Source organism: Triturus cristatus, chromosome 6 (assembly GCF_964204655.1).
Source record: "Triturus cristatus chromosome 6, aTriCri1.1, whole genome shotgun sequence".
Classification (NCBI taxonomy): Eukaryota; Metazoa; Chordata; class Amphibia; order Caudata; family Salamandridae; genus Triturus; species Triturus cristatus.
The window spans coordinates 1,085,899,265-1,085,919,513 of record NC_140589.1 but is presented as its reverse complement, the minus strand read 5'-3'; the positions used below and the strand labels follow the sequence as shown (position 1 = coordinate 1,085,919,513).

General features: G+C 43.8%; 1 protein-coding gene across 3 annotated transcripts in view; it reads left to right on the top strand.

The window, feature by feature from the left end:
* OSGEP (O-sialoglycoprotein endopeptidase) overlaps positions 1-20,249 on the top strand; it is an 871,251-nt gene that overhangs the window by 193,940 nt on the left and 657,062 nt on the right. The gene's annotated exons all lie outside the window — the stretch shown is intronic.

Genomic DNA, 20,249 nt, shown 5'->3' with positions numbered 1-20,249 from the left:
TCTCGCAATAAGGGCGCTGATGCTGAGCCCACTGGGCGGTTCAGTACCATCCTAGCTGCAGTATTTTGAATTGCCTGCAGTTTGCTCATCAGAGTTTCTCCTACCCCTGCCAACAAGGCGTTGCCTTAGTCCAAGCGGCTGATGACCATAGCCTGGACCAAGGTTTTGCGATGGGCAGTAGGCATAAAGGGGGAGGATTTTGCGCAGCAGACGCAGGCTATAGTAGCATGAGCTGGTCGTCGCGGCAATGTGGTCTTTCATAGATAGAGACTGATCTAGTTTTAGCCCTAAATTTTTGACGCATTGAGTAGGAACAGGGGCTACTCCCAATTGGGCGGGCCATCAGACCAGCTAGCTGTGGCTTTGCCCATCAGCATTAACTCGGTTTTGCCGGGATTCAGCTGGAGACAGTTCTGTGTCATCTCAATCATTCCTCTGGCAAACCCTGCTTTCTCTGCTACTATGTCCGTGCCAACCGAGAACATAAGCTGAGTATCATCGGCATAAGAGATGATCTCGAACCCCAATTGTTCCGCTATCCCTGCTAATGGGGCTATATAAATATTAAATAGGGTCAGGCTTAGGCAGGAACCCTGAGGGACGCCTCTGTCTAGGCTGATTGAATCTGACAGATGTGGACCAAGCATGACTGTTTGTGTTCTACCGGACATAAAGATTCGCAACCATTTTAAAGCTGTTCCCTGGATACCACAAGACTCAAGTCTCTCCGCTAGCATTTCATGTGAGATGGTATCAAATGCTGCGGAGAGATCTAGTAATATCAATATTGCCGATCCCCCTTTATCTATTTGTAGCCTGAGCGAGTCCGTGACTGCTAAAATAGCAGTCTTGGTGCTAAAACCCTGCTGAAATCCCGATTGTGATGGATCTAGAATTTCGTTTAGCTCCAGATATTGCCTTAGTTGTTTATTGATCATGCTTTCCAGCATCTTGCCCAGTAAAGGTAAAAGGGAGATCGGGCGATAGTTGCCGAGTTCTCGTGGGTCTGCCGTTGGTTTCTTCAAGATAGGACGCACAAATGCTTCCTTCCATGTTCCTGGAATATTCCCAGATTGTATACTTAAGTTATACAGTTGGAGAATAGCTGGCGCACAACTGGTGGCTAAGCGAGCCATCGTCTTGGGTGGACAGAGATCGGTTGGTGAGCCCGATTTGGCTGAGGCAAGTGCTTTAGAGACTTCCTCAAGGGTAATTGGGTCAAAACTGTCCAAAATGCATCCTGTCCGTTTTTCCAAATCCATGTGTCTGCTGGGGCTATCAGAAACTTGCGCAATTTTAGATTGTAAGTTAGCGCAGATTCTGATGATCTTATCTTGAAAGTAGCTTGCTAGCTGATTACAAAAATCTTGAGTTTCTATGGGGGATTGCCTGCAGGCGTGAGGAGATACAAATTCTTTTACTATGCTGAAGAGGGCTTTAGGGGCATTAGCGGCACCTTCAATTTGGTTAATGATAAATTGGCGTCTTGCCAATTTTAAATTGAGATGATAGGTGGTCAGGAATTGTTTATACTGTGTTCTATCTTGTGTTGCTTCACTAACGCGCCAGACTCTCACCAATCTTTTGCATTTGGACTTTTCCAACCTAAGCTCGCTGGTGTACCAGGGGGCTGAAGGGCGGCTTTGCGACTGAACCATTGAGCGCCCAGACTCAACACAAATGCCATAAATATCAATTACCTCTAGCAGATCCCCACTACACAACCTGCACCCTCAGACAACCTGCACAAATCACACCTGAAAAGCATGTGAAACATGCCACAGACCTTGCTGATCTCATCCTCGCCCAAGATCTGGACCTTCTTATACTCACGGAAACGTGGCTCAACGACTCCTCTGGCCCTATCCTTGACCTATTAGTCCCTCCTAGTCACAACATTATCAGACTTGACGGAGTTAAGAAACTGGGAGGTGGCATTGCCTGTATCTGCCGCAACTCTCTCACAGAAAAACAGTCCCCTTCAGCTAATCTCTCCTCCTGTAAATACCTTTGCATAGATATCACCAGCTCACACAGACCCCTATGCAGCCATCACATCTTCTACCACCCCCAGGAGATAACCTCCATCTAATTGAACAAGTTATGGAAACCATCTCCTCCAACCTGGGCCGACACTCCCCCCAAATCTTCCTTGGTGACTTCAATCTCCACTGGAATGACCCCCACGATCAGGCTGTCACAACCCTCAAAAACTTCCTTACCGACTTGTCTCTCACCCAATTCTGCGCCAGCCCCACTCACAACTTAGGCTCGACACTGGATCTCATCATCTCTAACCCCAACTCCATTCATCTCAAATCCATTCTCCCCTGTGACTGGTCTGACCATCATCTCATCAAATTTCTGATACCTGAAAGTTGGAACCACAAATCTGCTCAACCACTCAAACCAAAACACTGTCAAAGACCGCTCCATAACACAAGCGTTAATGAGCTCATAGAACGCTGCAATCTCTCCCTCCTGACATGATTGACGTTCACGACCTCACTGACCACTATAACACCATGCTATCCGCCTTAAATGATACGGCCCCCCTTCAAACTAAAAAGAATTCTCATAAAATAATCCAAGCCATGGTTCAATGACAGTCTAAATGGGGACAGACACAGGCTTAGACTAGCTGAACGCAGGAGATCTTCTCCCTCCTCAGATCTTCTAAAAACTATAAGATCCCAAAGAAGTAGATACAACAAACTCATCAGAATGGTGGAAGCCAACTTCTTCAAACACCAACTTGACATAGCCAAAATTGCCTGAAACGACTTTTTGAACTCATTAAATCACAATCCAACAACACCGCTATCCACTCTCAGCACCCAGCTCGCCTGCAACCAAACTGTGATGCAGTGGCTGAATTCTTCCTCAAAGACGAATAAAATCGAATCAGACCTAAGGTCTGCTGCACTCACTTGCTTGCCCGCTCCGGACTCCTTTGTCTCCACACCCCTGCCATCACCTCAGGCTCTCTCACTCAAAAACAATGCCACATGGAGTCACTTCACTCCCCTCAATGACTCTACCATCCTCAACATTCTCTCTACCCTCAAACCCTCATATCACTTCAATGACCCCCCTCCCCCCTAACTTCTTTAAAAAAAGGATAGGTTTACTAGCACCCCTCTGATCCAAAATCATCAACGCCTCACATCTTCAAGGTGAGATCCCTGACTGCTTGAAGGCGGGCCTAGTACTCCCTATCCTCAAAAATCCCTCTGCTGATCCTGCTAACCTGAACAACTACTGCCCAATTACAAACATATCGACCCTGGCGAAACTTCTGGAAAAATGTGTTTGTGAACAACTTCGCAAACGCATTGAGCAATTCCAGCATTTCGACCTATTCCAATCGGGTTTCCGCAGTGGCCACAGCACCAAAACGGCCATCACTCACATTGTGGACGACGCTCTCACTTTACTTGCCCAAAACAAAACCTGCCTTTTTAATTCATCGATCTCTCCTCAGCATTTGACACTGTCAAACATGACAATCTACTCTTCCTCTTGGAACGCAGAATGGGGCTATCAGGCACGGTTCTTAAATGGTTTGCCTCTTTCTTCAACAACAGAACACAAAGAATCAAATCCAACCAGTCTCTCTCCAACCTGAGCCCCTGCACACTTGGTGTCCCCCAAGGATCCTCACTCTCCCCCACTCTCTTCAACCTTTTCCTTGAACCACTGACTTTAATTCTTACAGCCTCCAACATCCAATATCACATGTATGCGGACAAGACCCAACTCTACATGAAAATCTCCTCCCCCGAGAACATCAAATCTCTCAACGGAACCCTTCTCAAAACCCTTAACTGGCTAACCACCAACCATCTAAAAATAAATGCCCTCAAGACGGAATTCCTCCTCATTGCACCTGCTAGGCAAACCCCCACTGTGTTGCAATTTCTCTGTACTGGGAGTTGTGCTAGACAAAAACCTAAAATTGCCAGAACACATCAGATCATCGACCAAAGGAGCGAACTTTCAACACTGCATCCTAAGAAAACTCAACCCCTACCTTCCCCAAGATGACTTTAAATTGGCAGTGCAAGCACTTGTTATTTCCAGACTTTAATATGGCAGTGCGATTCTTTGCGGTCTGCCGAAACTCAGTTTAGCACCTATCAGAGCATCTCTAAATGCTGCCACTAAACTCATCACGGGTTCTAAGAAGTCAATCACATTTCACCGGACCTTAAATAGCTCAATTGGCTTCCTTTTGAAGCTAGGATACAACTAAAGATCGCATGTATGACCCATAGAGCACTTCACTTCAACACCCCACTCTACCTGACTAACAAGCTGGAACTTTCGGGTGGCTCCAGGTCCACAAGGAGCACCGTCACAGTGCTGCTCAAGCCTAAGAAATTTAATAAGCTTAAAACTTACAATCGTACATTCTCTGACATCGCCCAGAGAATCTGGAACTCCCTTCCAGTGGAAACAAGACTGCTTCCCTCTACTCTTGCCTTCCAAAGGGAAGTCAAAACTCTACTACTGAACAAACTCTTCGAATGAACTCTGCGCTGAACCTGATGCTTTGCTCCTATTGACTCTAAGTGACCATTTTAGTCTGGTATGCTCTTGATGTATATTGCCCTACTTGTCGCTCTCACATATCCTGCTTCCACTGCACTCCCCAATTTCATCCTGCTCCTGTTGTATATTGTCCCACCTTTCCCATGATTTCTATCACCTTGCTGCTTTCCTTTGTCTACCTAAACATATGTAAAGCGCTCTGATAACCACCTGGGTCATGTTTGCGCTATACAAAACTTTAAATAAACAAATAAGTTCCAATACTGCCTGAAATATTACCCAGTAGGCAGGTATGAGGCATTGGGTGAATGGTACATACGAGAGACCTGGGAGTTGCCATACACATATAGGTGCAGGAACGAGGACAAGGAAGTTTTCTTGAGTGGTTCAAACTGCGAAAAGGCCTTGAGTGGGTCTTTAATTTGTAAACAAGTGTCGCTTCACGGAGCGTGTAATGCGTCAATAGTAACTTGTCCTACTACCTGAAGGGTTCCCCAGCTGCTGTAATTCATCCAGTTTTTGAGTTACTTTCTAATGGGAGTTACTTGATGCTGAATGACCGAGGCTGTTGTGGAATGACGCCTGGCAGATATTATCTAGTGACTGTAAACTCCAGGGTTATTTGTTGTAAGCATGTATTGTTTTGCCCCAAATCGCACAGTTAGGGAGGCACCATTGTGGCTTTCACTAAACGTCTCCAAAATAGAGTTTGATTTTCTGAGCAGACTGAAAGCCATGCTGTTTCAGCAAAATGTGGCCTTAACTTCAGCCTGAGAGATCTTTGATCTCCAAGTTGCAAGGTCCGCTGCAGAGATACAGACTATGGTCCGTATGAACTTCCCGCTCCATTTCGGAGAAATGGTCCATCGTATCTTTAACATGTCTGATACGTGGGGGATAGTACACTTATTTAAGAACATTGGATCAGGTCTGTTGACCACCTTTCAAACCATTTTCGGAGTGATTCCATCATTAATACACTCCGTACTTGGAAGCATTTTTGGAGGTCTTCCTTTGGTCCTGCTTTTAGTGGTGGGCATCCTGGTTTTAATTCTGTTGCTTCGCAGTGGATGCCAACACCACTCGAGACATGGAGAGAACACTGCTGGAGTGACGTTGTCGTGAGCGATTGGTTTTCTTCATGGGTATACCTCGGCTTCGAGAGCTGAGTGAGCATTGGTTCCCGTCTTTCAGACCGGCCTGGCTTGACTGCATTCTGCCAGTATTCCGCTGCCTCTTTTGCGGATTTGGGCGCGTGTTGGACCTCTGTCTGACACTTCCATCTGTTGCGCCCTTACGGGCCCATGTGCACAATTGTCCACAGCGAATTTCCATGTTGATGCTGGTGTTCCTAGAGCTCCCCGGGAAGCTTCAGCTCCTGTTGGAACGGAGATTGCCTCTACCACGGATGTGCAGGCATCATTCTCAGGCACACACTAATTCTTCCCCGATGGCTGCCGTGGGAACTAGTAAAGACCACCTCTGCTCACTTGAAATCATACTGGAGGGACTGCCTCCTGCGGATGCCATGTACAGTGCTGTTGAGTCTTCAGCGCAGGATTTTTAAACAATCTGCCTCTCCTGTGGTGGGAACCGTTTTGAAATTTTTTAAACATTTACCAAATTGAAGGTCGTACTGACTTTGTTTTATTCTTCTCTGCTCTATCTGAACATAGTGGCTTTTGAGGTGCTCAGAAAAACAAAGACAAAATATTCAAACATATAAAGGACCTTTTGTGAATTCTTTTTATGGAAGAATGCTTTCACTGTAGACCTTGCATTTATGAACATATTTTAAGACCTTTTTAAAGTGCCTTTTTTAGTATGTTTTAATATACATGATTTGTATGCTTTTTTTTTTTTTTTAGCATTATCTATCATTACCTTGTTGACCTTTTGATGAGGAGTGGGTGTCATGTCCTTTAGGATAGTCCCATCATATACATACCGATTACATACATTTTGTCCCATCCACACGACATAACGGTCTTACGCAGGTGACCTTTTACCTAGTACCTTATTTCTGTCTCTCCGACACCAGGGTCTCGGTACCCTATCTTAATCCCTGTACCTGACGTACATAAACATGTCCCCAGGCTCGGCATATTTTTTCTGTATAAGGGTCATCACTTTTTTCAGCCATGGCCAACAGCCAGCTGTGCACGATTATGTTTGTTTAGAAAAGGATTAGCGAATGTTTTCAAAATATATCGATTCTAGAAGAAACCCTGGAGTGACCACTTAAATATAAAAGACCCTCACTCCCCCTTACGAATAGAGGGGAGAATTCCTTCCAGGCTGGACCCCAGACTTTGCAGGCTGATCCTCCGACCTGCAGAGACCTGACATCCCTTGTGGGGTGCCATCCTTGACGCAGAGACTGGGTGATTCATTCAGAACCATCAGTTATGGGGTTAGCACTTCCCTGGGGAATTCTTGGCTCCATTAGGATATATATTAGCACTTACATACACATGCTTCACCTACATATCTAGGCTAGGTACATTTAGGTAGGCTACACATCGTAGGAGTACACCAATGCTATTGTTTTATATGATCTGCTTTTATTCATCTTATTAGCACTGTGGTAGAAATGTATCTGCTATTTACGATATTGGTGCTACTGATCACATTTGTCTGCTCCTGTCTTTCGATTGTTGCAGCCGATATGTTTCATACTAGACTGACGCTTGACCAATAAATAATTATTGAAACCGTTCCAATTGTCGTTCTATGTGTATTTTGAGAAAAGTAATCGTGATTGACTGAGCAAAAGACACCGTATTGTTTTCCACGATACCCGAGGAATTAGGGTAGTCCTGTTCAGTGGTTGCCAGAAACTACCTACACCGCTGTAGAATACAGGGGGTTGGTAGTGTCACTGTAGAGCTAGCTGGTCTAACGGCTGACTTATCCTGTGGGAGTGTCCAGAGTCTGTCTGCACAGCAAGCCCACAGTTTAGGTCATCCAAAACGCGCAGGTCCTGGGGGATCCTAGGAACTACATGACACTTGTTGGTGTTATGCCGTGTTTCCAGGACTGTCCAGTTGACATCATCTGGAGTGTGGTTCTTATGTTTAAAGTGTATACTCATCTTAGTAGTGGTCTTCTTACACGTGTTCCCACTCCGATACTCTGTGATTCTGACTTTCACCTGTTATATTTCATATAGGTACCCCAATATAGGCTCAGCTAGCAACCAAACCTTTCACTTATATTTCCTCTGCCATTACACTACATAACGGTTCTTGGGACTGACCTTTTTCCTAGTTACAGTACTGCTTACAGGACGTGGGGTTTTCCCTGAAAACTAGCCTCATCCATTATGCATGAGAACTCTTGGAAACTCAGCAGGACTATCATCTCCTGCATAATAACTATGTATAAGGATCATTCCTTCCGTCATCCTAAATCCGACATGACCCAGCAAGGTAGATTCCCTGAGCGTACCACTTTGGCTATCAAAGCACCATATCTTTGCTGAGACAGAGAGAGGAGAAGACAGAATTCCATGCTGACACACTGACTCAAGACACTGAGGTTCCTGTACACAGAACACTCCAGCTCGCAGTGGTCTGATATCCCTTGCGGGGTGTCCATCTCGAGAGCAAGATGGGGTCCCACAGTCTCTCACTTCAGGCAATGGGGTTGACTTTATCGTAGAGGGATTCTTGGCTTAACACCTACATACATGTTAGGTACACTTAGGTACATCTATTTAGGGTCGCATCGTAGGAGTACACATTATTACCGTCATGTATTTTTATACCAGCCTGTATTCATTGTTTTAAGACTATAGTAGAAATATACCATCCTTTTACTCTGTTGGTGCTTATAATCATTTATATCTGTTTCTGTCTTATGGTTGTTTCAGTACCCCTATTTTACACTTAAATTACGCTGTTTCAATAAATACTTATTGAAAACGTACCCACTGTTTATTTTGTGTATCTCTCTGAGACAAAGTGAGCACAAGTGACTGAGCGAAACTTATTAAACTGTTTCCACGATCCTGAGGGATCAGGGCTGTCATGTTCGATAGTTGCCAAGAACTATGTAAGAGGAGTTTACAGTGGCACTGTGAACTAGCTGGTATACAGGCGAACATACTCAGTGGGGGTGTCTGGAATCAGTCTGGACACCAAACCCACAGTCTGTCTAAACGCACAGATCCTATATAGGTTTATAGGAACTACACTACACACCTGCCTGGTGGTCGTGCCAATATAATCTCATTCCACAGGGACATGTTATCATATACACACAATTTATGGTGCTGCAATAAGTGAGATTCCTTCAGATTAAAGTATGTGTTGTGTCTCACACTATCTCTTTCACATGACTGGGAACCCGGGAAGGGTCCTAGGAGAGTAGATGGGTCCTTACTAAAGAGGTTGGCCGGGATACGTCCTCCCTGTTAGGTATATTTGAAGACAAAAGAGTATCCCTTCTGTAACCCAATTGGTTCCTTCAAGAAAGCAAATTGTAGGGGACACAAGGATGTTTATGCCAGATTTTTGCCGACCCACTTTGGTGGGTGGGAAGAGAAAGAGATCCTTTTCTTAACCCCTTCGCTGCTAGGTCATTTCAACCCCTGTGCTAAGCCTTTTTTTGGCTATTTGGGGTAGTGTGCGCTTAGACCCCTGTAACATTTTGACCACATAAGGTATGCACGCCAAATTTGCGTCCTTTTCTTCCAACTTCATGGGGATTGTAAAGGTACCCAGGGTTTGTGGATTCACCTGGAGGGGTCCCTGAAATTAGCCAAGATACAACTAAATTTTGTTTTTTGGGGGGGAAAATGGGGAAAAAAGGGTTTCAAATGAAAGCATCTGGGTTTTTCCCTGCAAATGGTATCAAAAAAGGGTTTGTGGGGCTTACATCACCATTTTCCCAGCTTTTAGGGAATGACAGACTTTGGTCAGAAAGCCAATATGTTTTACAAAGTTTTGGCATTTTTCGGGGACATAGCCTATTTTTGCTATTTTTTTGTGCCTTCAACCGCTTTCCAGTTAATGGGAGAAATGGGTATGAAATCAATAATGGATCCTGGAAAGCTATACATTTTAGAAAAGTAGACAAAATTCTGAATTCAGCAAGGGGTCATTTGTGTAGATCCATCAAGGTTTCTTTATAGAAACTAACAGTTAAATATAGGAAAAATTGAAAATTAGTTGAATAAAACAGCCTTTTGTGTCAACGTTTTCACTTGTAACTTATTCTAATTATGACAGCTCTTTCAAAGCATTAAACCGTTAAATCCGCTGGACCTTTCTGGTTGTGGGGATATATAGGACTTGTAGGTTCACCAAGAACCCGACGAACCCAGAGTCCAAAACTGAGCAGCAATTCGCAATGGCTTTTTATTGTGTACCGGGTATATATCAATTATTGTGGGAAAATGTATACATGGAAACATCGGTATGAAAGACACCTATGTATTTCTGAAATGGGAACAAATAGAGTTTAGAAACCGTAGTTATTTGCACATTTTCGAAATTGGGAATACTCATACTAGCATGAGAATTATCGGTCATTTTTAAAAATAACTTCTTTTTTACACAATGTCTTTCATTTGGAAGGCAGAAATGCATCAAAAATCAATGGGTAATAACAGTTGCTTTACAAAACTAAATTACCCCAAGTCTCCTGATAAAAATGGTACCTGACTTGTGTGGGTCGGCCTAGTGCCCGCGACAGAAAACGGCGCAAAATGCAACATGGTCACACCTCAATTTCGCAGTGAAAAATTGACCCTTTTTTGGCAAAGTGCCTAGCAGTAGTTTTTTAACCATAGCTCTGCCGGCACCTAGGGAAACCTAGCAAACCTATACATTTTTTGAAACCAGACACCCAGAGGAATCCAGGATGGGGTGACTTGACTGCCTCCCACCAGGTTCTGTTACCCAGAATCCCTTGCAAACCAAACAAGTTGTCAAAAAAACACATTTTCCCCATTTTTCTGCGGTGGAAAGTTCTGGAATCTGCGTGTATCCACATTTTCCACCCACCCCCCCGTTCCCCAAGGTCTTCCGGGAAAAATGGTACCTCGCTTGTGTGAGTCGGCCTAGTGCCCGCGACAGGCAAGGGCCCAAAACATAGTGATGCAACATCAAAATTGCCTATCACAAAACAACCTGGTTTTGCAAAGGGGGTACCCTGGGTTTTTGGCCCGGCGCTCGGCGGCCACCTAGGGAAAACTACCAAACCCACACATTTCTGAAAACTAGACACCCGGGGGATTCAAGGGAGGTATGGCTTGCGTGGATCCCCCAACGTTTCCTTACCCAGAATCCCCTGCAATCTTCAATTTAGTTGAAAAAATCACTTTTTTCACACATTTTTGTGTGGGAAAGTTGTGGCATCACCGGGATGACACAAATTTCCTACTACCCAGCGTTCACCCAGGTCTCCCGATAAAAACGGTGCCTCACACGTGTGGGATGCCCAAGTACCAGCGACCGGCAAGGGCACAAAATGTAGTGAGGCGACATCAAAATGATGTGCGCGCTGATCGTCATTTCAGGGAAACCGGGGGGGGGGGGGGGCCTCGGGAGCTGGGGAAGCTCTTCCCCAGCTCCCGAGGCTCTTTTGGCAAAAAGTCAATCCCGCACCAGAGGGATTTCCATTGCGATGTTTCATGACGAGCTGGACTCGTCATGAGCACACAAGCACTGTGCACACAAGGGGTTAATATAGCCCTCACTCTCTCAAATTGTGACATGCTTCATCATCGGGCTCGCTCCAACTCGTAAAGGTCGGGGTGGGCTCTACCATATTTCAGGGAGCACTTATGAAGACTTTGTGAATGGGGGCGTAACTTTAAAGATAAAATTCCTCACCCACTCCTAAAGTATCCTTTATTAATGGAGTGGGAGGGAAGGTTTAAAAACAAAAATGTAGGGCTAGAGGATGTAATAGTCCTATGACTAACTAAAACACAACATGTTTAAGCCCTTCCTAATGGCCTAACAGCGGTCTGGGTCTTTCGTCAGGGTCCATCGTCACTACAAAGACCACGACGTCGACCTTCACTTCACCAACTTCGCCGTTATTACTTTCATGGTCTCCGTCGGGGTCGACAACGATCACTTCTATAAAAATGAAACCCTTACCAGCAACAATGCTGCAAGCAAAGAAACCATTGACTAAGACATTTAAAAAGGGTCCATCGATGCAGGAGGCCCGATCCTCCTGAGGCACATTTTCGTCGGCACAGTCCACGACGTCCAAATCGGCGACGTTGGCATGATCCAAGTTCCTTATGTCAACAGCGCACCTCTTTTCGGATCCATAGATGGCACTACTATTTATGTTGGACCCGCCGACACCACAGTTGACGTCAGCACCACAGCCTTTCACAGACCAGTCCGATACTAATTTCATCCCCGTCGGCAGAATTACCACCAAAAGCACCTTTTTTTGTGCCTTTGCCTCTAATAGCTGTAAATGGAGATCATCACAAGAGGCACTGTTATCTTCCCATACCTCACCCAGTAAGGTATCTCCTATCCCTCCTGAGAACCTCCTAGACGATGAGGAGGAATACTCGGGCGATGATGGAATACTTTTAGTGGCATGTAGACCCTCTGACCCGCATATTGGATGCCAGGAAGAGGATGATGATTACCACCATTATTATGACCAACAATATGCACTGCCTCAATATATACAAAAACCTCAATATATAAGACATGCGGAACAGCAAGAACCTGCAGTTCAAATGCCGGCGTCGCTGGTCACCAACTTGCAGTACATGTTGCAGGACTATTACCACAGATTCCCTCAATCAGAGTTTGCCACACCGCTACTACAAACACCTTTTCAGAGACTAACTCTGGTACTCTCTGCCAGACTTCTGTTGGAGTAGTTGCCACCTTTGCCTATGCCACTTCCTCAGCCTCCGGTGAAGATCATCCTTCCATGGATGAAGACAGAGTAGTAGGGGAACTTAATGAAACCACTTCACTTCCCAATGAATAGGACGGTTGCAGAATTTACAGTGGCGGCGGCTCCATAAGGGTGGAGAAGCGCCCCCCGCCCGCCACCAGCAGCAAGTAAAACGATAAAAGGGCTTTAAACCAGTTTTATTATTTTAATTTAAACTCCTTGACCCGCCACTAAAGGCTCTAAAGGGTGATGTCGCCTGATTGGTTGGACTTCGGGCTATATCAAATGACACTAACAAGCTATTAAAGTGAATGTCTTTTGCATTCACTTCAAAGTAAAAATGTTTAATTTACTGCTTTATATGTACCGTGGGATTCAAACTTCTATCATGGGGAATGATGTAAGCATGTGAATCTATGAAAGATACCAATACTGTATAACCACAGTTTCGCAGCGTGAATCTTTTCTGGATTCACATGCTTTGCATTATTCCGCCATCTAGTGGTTGGGTCCGGAATTGTAGTATTTCTTTCCTTTAAAAACAAAATAAATGTTGTTGGTGGGCATCAATGTACCACCATTTGGTATCTTTCTGTGATGTCAACGGGCTTCCTTCGGAAGCTCCCACCTTTGGTCACCATCTTCAGATTCTTTTTTTTCCGCCGTTGGGTCTAGATCGATACGGAAGGAGCTCCCAAGATTGGAGAGAAGAATCTACAAAAATTAGGAAAAACTCAAGAAAAGCACTGGTAGAACGTTTCGACTTTCAAATTTCAATCCACAACGACCGGAGATCGACGAAATGTGAAAACCAAATCTTAGACAATGAACGGAGAATGTGCATGCAGGGGGCTTCCTGTGCGCGGTAATGGACAAGACACCGTTCAAGTTTTGCAAGAACAAGTCACCACAAGTACACTCAGAAGGATCAGCATCCGGTCTGCAACCTTTGCCTACCGCTGGACATCGAAGCGAGGACTATAGTGCATGCTCTGTCTTCACCCCAAAGACGTTGAGGGTGAGAAAAAAGCTGCGACGAGCCAACTAAAACACGCAAGGCCAAGGACCACCGCCATCACTGCGAGACCTGGGCCTCTCCAGTGAGGAAGAAGATAATGTCGCCGAAGGGCCAGAAGGTGACGAGGATAGAGATGTTTCGGTCGGGGAGGTCAAGAAGAAGACTTCAAAAGAGGTAAGAGTCGTCGACCTCGAAGAAACTAGAAGAGTCTCAAAAATCAGACTCTAGACTTTCAAAGGGAGCCTCGGCATCGAAGCATTGGGCGGCCACAGCTGCATCCAAGCAAAAACACACCGTAGGATCATTGGATAAGGACTCCATAGCGGCAAAGACCCTCGAAAAAATAAAGACGTCGAAAGACAGTCTGGAAAAGGACGCCTCTGCGTCGAAAAGAGAGGTCCAAACAAACTGACGACTGTATCGGTGTTAACAAGTGTGAAGTGAAAAGCTGAATGTCTCGACGCCGAAACACACGCAGCCGAGATGGAAAAGAAAAGGAAGAGGCTCGAAACCAAAATGGCTAATATTTTACAATGTAAAAAAGACTGACGAAAGCTTGAAACAATTCAAGATACCGCTGAAAAAAACAAGTACTGAAGGCGAAAAAGTTGTTGAACTAATACCGCTAACAACACCTGAGCCGATCGAAGAAGAGGAGGAAAAATCATTCTTCTTCGGAGAAGACGTCGAAGAAGACAAACAAACATATGCCAAATTAGTGATCTCGGCGAATCAAGACCTCCAATGGCAGGATCTCGACGCTGAATCACCTGAGGAGGCTGTGGAGAAATATCCGTCGAGGTCATCACCCCCAGATGACATTGGCATGTATAACCAGGTGATTAAAAGAGCAGCAGAAACTAATGGAATTCAGCCGGAGGAAGGAAAACCACAATCATGTTTTTTATTAGAGACTTTGATGCCAACACAATCAAGAAATCAATTCCTTCCAATGCTGCCACGTGTACTGGACCAGAGGAAAGTGGCATTCAAGGAGCTCACGACATGCAAGGCTATCACTTCAAGGGCAAAAATATAAGCACTCCTCTAAGGACCCTATATACATTAGAGGGTCTGTACCAGCTGACTCTATAATTACTTCCACAGCAAGGAAAAAAGCAAATGTACCAACAACAGTGGGACCACCACCACCAGACAGAGAAAGCAAGAGGATGGACCTTGTTGGGAGGAAGGTAGAAAGAAGTGCAGCAAATCAATGGTGCATAGCTAATTCCAATGCATAGATAAACTTGCATGCTTATCAACATTGGGAGGAGGTAGGAGAATTGTTAGTCTACCTGAACAATTCCAAAGAAGAGCTAGACACTTGGTAGAAGAGGGTAAAAACATTGTGAATACATGTTTAAAATCAGCCCTAGATGCTGCAGAAACATCAAGCAGACAAATGATGATTGGTATCACTGAAAGAAGGCACGCATGGCTGAGAATATCCGGCTTCGAGCCAGAAGTGCAAAGTAACATCATTATCTCACCATTCAATGGGGGAACAACTGTTTAGAAGTGTGTTTGATGAAAAACTAAATCAATTAAAAAAGGACAACGAGACAGCTAGATCCATGGGTGCTCTACAATTTGGAGGCATGCGTAGAGGCACACCATCAAGGAGACCAGCAGGGAGAGATCCAAACCAACCTGCTACCTCACATCAAAGTTACTAGCAAACGTACCAAGGGGCAAGCCAGGGACAGCAGCAAAGCTGGCAATACAAACCATGGAGGCAGTCCTTTCGAGGGCGTTCCCAGTGGCAGAGGACAGCCATAAAGAGGTGGACAACAAACCTCTGTACTAAAAAAAAAAGTTATACTCCCGAACAGCAGTGAGGGTACACACAGAAAAAGAACGTATACAAAGACCGGTCGCCTTACAGTTCCTCCAACATACCACTCCAGTAAGAGGCAGACTAAGATTTTTCCTACAAAAATGGAAGGGAATAACCACAGACAAATGGATTCTAAACACAATACAGTACTGTTACTTCATAGAGCTAACAAAACAACCTCCAATCAGGAGACCAAAGAAAAAGATGCATTCAAAAGCAGAAGTATCTCACCTAGTCAAAGAGGTGCAGGAACTTAAGGGGAAACATGCAAAAGAGCATGTACAACTCAAAGAAAAGAACAGCGGAGTGTAGTCAACATACTTCCTAATTCCAAAAATAGATGGAACATTCCGACCAATATTAGACCTAAGGTTTCTTAACAAATTTATAAAGACACAAAGATTCAAAATGACTAAACTGCAAGTGGTGCTACCTCAATTGCAAAAAAGGAGATTACATGGACACAATAGACTTGAAGGATGCATACTTGCACATCCCGATAAACAAAAAACACAGGAGGCTGTTAAGATTTGTGGTCAACGAAAGACCCTACCAATTCAAGGTACTGGTTTTCGGTCTAAAGTCTGCACCAAGAGTGTTCACAAAGTGCCTAGCAGCACATCTCAGAAGGCAGGGGATTCATGTTTACCCCTACTTATACGACTGGTTTATAAGAGCAAACTTACAGCCTATGAAAACAGCATATACAACAGGTGCTAGAGACGCTAGTTCAACTAGGGTTCTCCATACACTGGGAAAAATCCTCACCAGAGCCAGAACTCACAAAGGTGATCTTGGGTGCAGAGATAAATAGTGTTAGGGAAAAGCATTCCCAAGCGAGAAGAGGAGATCAGAATTATTGAAGGAGACTCATCTATACCAGAAGTGGCATCATCTGACAGTGAGGCCAGTGGGGAAATGACTAGGAATGATGGCCTCATGCATTCATTTAATTCCCAACATTAGTCTACACATGAGACCATTTCAGGAATGGCTACAGACACAATGGTCACAGGCAACAGGGAGTTGGGAGGATCTAGTGGTAGTCACACAGACATTTCATCAGGAGATGGCATGGTGGGACAAAACAAACATAGTACAGGGGAGACTTTTAACACCACCAACTCCAACAGTGACCAACAGATGCGACCCCAATAGGATAGAGAGCACACATGAACAACCTTAAAGTGAGGGGATTGTGGACACAGCAGGATGCAGTGAAAAACATCAATATCTTGGAGCTAAAAACAGTGTTCTTAGCCTTAAAAGCCTTTCAGAAAGAGCTCTACGGGAAACGGGTGTTGATACAAACGGACAACACAACAATGTTTTACATAAACAAACAAGGAGGGACTCAGTCTGTGACACTCAACACTAGCTCAAGAGATTTGGAGAGGGGCAAACCCAAGGGAAATAGACTTAATAGTAATACACCTACCAATATTGAAGCAGACAGACTGAGCAGACAAACAACATCATCCCACGAGTGGGAACTAAATCCGACCGAACTACAAAAGATTTTCAGAAAGTGGGGGACACCACAAAGAGACCTATTTCCAACACCCCACAATGCAAAATGCCAAAACTTCGCATCCAGGCGACCTTGCACACAGTCCCTAGGGAATGCGCTATAGATTGACTGGTCAGGGATATTTGCTTACGCTTTTCCACCAATACCGTTACTTAACAAGGTGATCAGCAAGATGACAATGATTCTCATCGCACCAGAGTGGGCCTGGCCAACTTGGATCTTACAAATAATGGAGATGTCTTAAGGAACAAGACACAAACTTCCAAAAAAGAAAGATTCACTTACAATGCAAAACGGGAAAGTTCTTCATCCAGAACCAGAGAGCTTAAGCCTAGCAGCATGGCTCCTAAAGACTTGGAATTCACACATCTCAAGCTACCAGAAAGCACAATGGCTGTTCTAAGAGAAGCTAGGAAACCAACAACAAGAAAATGTTATACAGCTAAATGGAAAAGATATGCACAATGGTGCCTTAAACGCCTCTCAAAAAAGATTGCAAAAGAAAGAACTGTACTAAGGTACTTGACACATTTACTGCAAAGTAAGTTATGCTATAAATCACTAAAAGTACACTTTGCGGCAATTGTAGCGTATACAAGAAGTGAAACCGGGAAAAGTTTCTTCACATCACATGTAGTCAAAAGGTTCCTAGAAGGGGCAAAAAGAACTGCACCTCCAAGAATGGTGCCAGCACCAACAGGGAACCTAAACCTATTTCTAGCACAAATGATGAAAGCACCATTTGAACCAATGCACAAAGCAACGCTACAAATGCTCACACTAAAGACTGCCTTTTTAGTGGCAATAACGTCCCTACATAGAGTTAGTGAACTACAGGCATTAATACTACAGGAACCCTACTTCCAAATACATAGTAACAGGATTATCATGAGGAGAGATCCTCAATTCATACCAAAGGTTGTATCAAGATTCCACATACATCAGAGTATACAAACACAAGTTTCTTTCAAAATCCAAAGACCAAAGCGGAAAGAGCTTTGCACACACTTGACGCAAGAAGAGTTGTCATGTACTACATTGAAAGAACTAAGGAATACAGGAAAACAAAGCAGTTATTTGTATCCTTTGCAAACAGTTTTCTGGGTAGACCAGTAACCAAAAACACTATTGCAAGATGGATAGCGCGTGCCATACACTTATGCCACAGGCAAACAGGACAAACCTTACAAGGTGCCCCGCGGGCACATTCAACAAGAAAGAATGGAGCAACTATTGCACTTACAGCAAACACTCCAATTCAAGACATCTGCATGGCTGGAAAAAATAGGTCTTCAGTACCTACATTCACAAAGCATTACTGTGTGAACATTGAAATGAACAAAGAAGCACAAGTAAGACAAAAAGTCTTACAACATCTATTCACAAATCAAAGTTCATCTTCCACCCAACCACCACAAGACTAACAAACTGCTACAAAGTCTACGCACAACCTGTGAATCCAGAAAAGATTCACACTGCAAAACGAATAGTTTCTTACCTGTCTGCTCAATTTTGCAGCTTGAAGAATTCTCTGGATTCACTAGCAAACCCACCCTCCTCTGCCAAGGAAGATAACAATAGGAGGAGGGAAAATTCAATTCAAATTCAAATAGACTTTATTCGGATTTCAAAAACCATCCATAAAAGCACAAAATCTGAATTTAAAATACACAATTTGATGCTACAATTCAGGGCCACAGTTTTGTAATAAATAACATATTAAATATAACTTACAAGAACAACAATTAGAATGCAATTATACCTTCTTACTAGACTATGCATAAAACCATCATACATACAATATATAGAGGTGTGCAAAAGTGTAACTACTGGCTTTATAAAAGCGAATGCGATGCATTAAGTTTGTGCAAATCAGGCCTTAAAGTGCAAAATGCATATGTAAACAAAATTACTCAATTTTCAAAGACCTGCGGGAACGTACAATTGCTTTAAGAAAGCCACTAACTCTAAAGATTAATTCGTCTGATCCAAGCATTAAAAAGTGTCTAAAAGCATGATTGTGGTCAGTCAAATCATATTTCCTGCAATAAGGGATTAGAAAATACTTTGTATATTTCCTGTAGAAGCTACAGCCAAAAATAAAATGGAGCATACTTTGGGTTCCACCAAAGTCACAGGGACAATGTAATTTTTCCAAATTTTTAGTGTAGCCCAGTGGAAAGCAGATAAGATTTATGATGCTCCTGTCCCTAAATCTAAATAATAAGATCCTGTTCCACCTTCCCAGATTTTTACATAAATAGGGCTGTGGTAACATCGGAAATTCAATGTATGGTTCCCGGATCATTAAGTAGTTTATTGTAGATTGTTTCAGTGAGTCCACTCTTTCCCTCTCATTATAAAAGTATTGATAGAGTGCCCTTCTCACCAGATTTTTGTGGGAGCGGTCAATCTGGTCGGGGTCTGTAAAAAGATGACCATAGTTGACACTCGCAAGGCTTCTTTCTACTGCATTTATCCATGGGATTAAACCAGAGTTCTCACTATTTAAACAATCCATAATGATCTCACGGGAAAGGGAAGCTGCTGGATTTTGCCAAATCCTTAACCAAAATAGTGCAGGTCTGGCTCTTATAAAGTCCTCAATATAATGCAATTTTAATTCATTGTGGCATACGAAGGTCGGTGCACTAATAGCTCCCCCCAGGATCTTCCGACAGAATCTATTCTCTTCTCTCTGTAGTTCCGAACAGTTCGAGAACCCCCAGACTTCTGCTCCATACGTTCCAGTTGGAAGGCATTGGGTCCGATAAATTTGTAATAAACTGGGAACCACATCAGCCCGACGGTGTTGACGAAGAGAAGTAACAGAATTAATGTATTTAGAGAGTTTGTTCCTCCCCATTGCAACATGGGGTTGCCATGAACCGCTATTGGAAAATAGCAAACCCAAATAGGGGAAAGTGCAAGTGCTTTTTAAAATATTTCGACCTATCGCAATCTTTGAGATTTTATAATTTTTAGGACCGCAGGTCATTATAAAGGATTTACTAAAATTAGTGCACAAACCTAAATCAGACATATAATTAACAAATCCCGAGATTAAAATACGCAGAGCATTCGGGGTGCGGCCCATAAGGACCGCATCATCTGCGTAGAGTAACGCCGGGATTGGTTTCTTATTAATAATGGGGACGTCCTTTGTCAGATTGCATAGAGAGTTAGTTAATTCATTGATATATAATATAAAAAGCAAGGGGGCCAAGACGCAGCCCTGTCTCACCCCCTTGCCAATTAAAATCTCGTTTGAAACCTCGCCTTCGTTGTTTATTCGTACTCGGGCTTTCAAATTGCGATGGAGATTGGCCAAAAAGTGGACTAAGGGTTCATCCAAACCATAGTTCAAAAGAATAGTCCATAAGCGGGAGCGTTTTACAAAATCAAATGCTGAGCTT